General features: G+C 38.2%; 1 protein-coding gene across 2 annotated transcripts in view; it reads right to left on the bottom strand.

Moving 5' to 3' along the window:
- LOC128249916 (uncharacterized) overlaps positions 1-2,500 on the bottom strand; it is a 112,555-nt gene that overhangs the window by 99,196 nt on the left and 10,859 nt on the right. The gene's annotated exons all lie outside the window — the stretch shown is intronic.

The raw sequence follows: 2,500 nt of genomic DNA, 5'->3' as shown, positions 1-2,500 counted from the left end.
AGATGTATGTGTGTGCGTGTATGGTACTACCTATATGTGGTTTTGGTTAAGAATAGATAGATAGATAGATAGATAGATAGATAGATAGATAGATAGATAGATAGATATTCTTTTATTTGTTTCAGTCATTTGGCCGTGGCCATGCTGGAGCTAGGGAGAGATATGATAAAGAGGGGGAGAAAGAGAGAGATAATATAGAAAAAAGAAAAGTAATATAATGAAAAAAATTAGACAGATAAGAGAGAGAGAATGAGAGAGAGAGAAGGAGGAGAGAGAGAGAGAGAGAGAAAGAGAGAGAGAGAAGGAGAGAGAGAAGGAGAGAGAGAGAGAGAGAAAGAGCGAGAGAGAGAGAGAGAGAATGAGAGAGAGAGAATGAGGAGAGAGAGAGAGAGAAAGTGAGAGAGAAAGTGAGAGAGAAAGTGAGAGAGAAAGTGAGAGAGGTTGGTGTAACGAAGCACAGGCTTTGCTGGAGGCAGTAATATAGTTTACTACAGTCGTAAAAAACACAGCACAAGTGTTTAAAGCCGGAACGATGTTTACAAGTTTATGTTTTTACAACACTAACAACTAATAATTAACTAAAACAGATGAGATAACAAGGGGGGGGGGGGACGATAGCAGATGGAAAGGGTGTGGGTTCGATTCTGAGGAAAGGAGATAGTGGTGTTGGTTGGCAGTTTGAGTTGTCCTGATGGCGGCGGCGGTGGTGTTGGTAGTAGCGATAGCAATACTGCATAATGGTAGACATTGTATTAGATGGTACTACACACACACACACACACACACACACATATATATGTATACGTGTATGTATGTATATTTTGGTGGTTCTGGCGGTTTTATGTGTATTTAAATGTTTAGTTTAGACAATTGAATTATGTGTACAAACATGCATACACTTGTATATTATATATCTATAAATGTCTGTGCATAGACATGCATACACGCACACACACACACACACACACATACACACACACACACACATATATGTTTTCATATGTATACATATCTATACAAACATATACATACAAACATACAGTATATGCATATATGTCTATGTTATTAGGTGTGTGTGTACTTAGGAACTAGACACATAAACAGCCCGCAATGTGCACATCTCTCTCACCCCCCCTCTCTCTCTCTCTCTCTCTCTCTCTCTTTCTCTCTTTTTCTTCCTCACTCTTCGCGAACCATCCATCTTCGTACTCCGCAAATTGCACCATAATTGGTCTCAGTTAACTACTACTCAAGAAAGTGCTCAACTACTATTCAGAAAAAATTCGAAATTATTCGGTGTTACGACATTCAGTTTATAAACTGACCAGTTAAACGGATGCAGTCAGCTTCTGTAAATGAAATATCGTAAAATTTACGTGTTGTTTACTTTGTGTCATGTCTTTCTCTACAGAACGTTCTGTTTCGACGACTATATCTCTCAGCAGGTGGTGTAAAGCTAATTCAATATCTGTATCATCATCTGTGTGACGCTATCGTCTGTATGAAGCTTATTATCAGATACAGCAGTACATCATCAGTTCCGTGGTGTAACATAGATATTAAAATGCGTTTATTCAATAAAACAACATCAGACAGTGAGCGAGATCTCAATACTTTATATAGAATATATTATCACTTTGATTGCAAAATGCTATCAGTAATACCTGATATTTCACAGTAAAGATTATAAGACGCAACCACGACTTAGCTAATATCATTTTCCAAACTCTGTATGTGTGTGTGTGTGTGTGTGTGTGTGTGTGTGTGTGTGTGTGTGTGTATACATACATTGCCGCACATATATATACATGCACACCTGTATATGTGCATGCATACATTTGAATATAAATATATACATATGTATCTCGGGGCGGGTAAAATTCCCGAGATCCATGGACGAGTTCTCTCCAGCGTTCCTTGTCCCTCATCATCGCTGCCATATCCTGCGTCTTAGGGCATCAACATATATCCTTCTCGGTCCCTCTTTTCCAGTGTGTCCCATGTAGGGGCTCCCACAGGAGCTCTTAGTGCAGTATGAACTCTGATAACCTCAGTCCCGTCTGCGTAATTTTCGAACCAACTTTTACAAGCTTATATATAATGTACATATACACACGCGCTTACACACACACAAACACACAAACACACAGACACACACATATATATATATATACACATACATACATATTCTACATTCATACTCATACACACACACACACAGATCGAAATAGACTGATAGACAGACTGACAGGACACATCGATAAATAGCTAATTTGATAGATAAGCAAGCGACACCTACGTAGATTCCAACATAAATATGCATCCATCCATCATTTATCCATCCATCCTTTCATACATACACCTCCATACACGCATACATACATACATACATACATACATACATACATACATACGTACAAGAATATAAGCGTATGTAGACGTAAAAATGTCTAAATCGTTCTAATTAACCAATGTGATTTTTCTGAGATTTTAACACCGT

The sequence above is a fragment of the Octopus bimaculoides genome, chromosome 18, assembly GCF_046866305.1.
Source record: "Octopus bimaculoides isolate indiv1 chromosome 18, ASM4686630v1, whole genome shotgun sequence".
In the NCBI taxonomy this organism is placed as follows: Eukaryota; Metazoa; Mollusca; class Cephalopoda; order Octopoda; family Octopodidae; genus Octopus; species Octopus bimaculoides.
The sequence above is the reverse complement of the archived record's forward strand: the minus strand, read 5'-3'. Positions and strand labels throughout refer to the sequence as shown.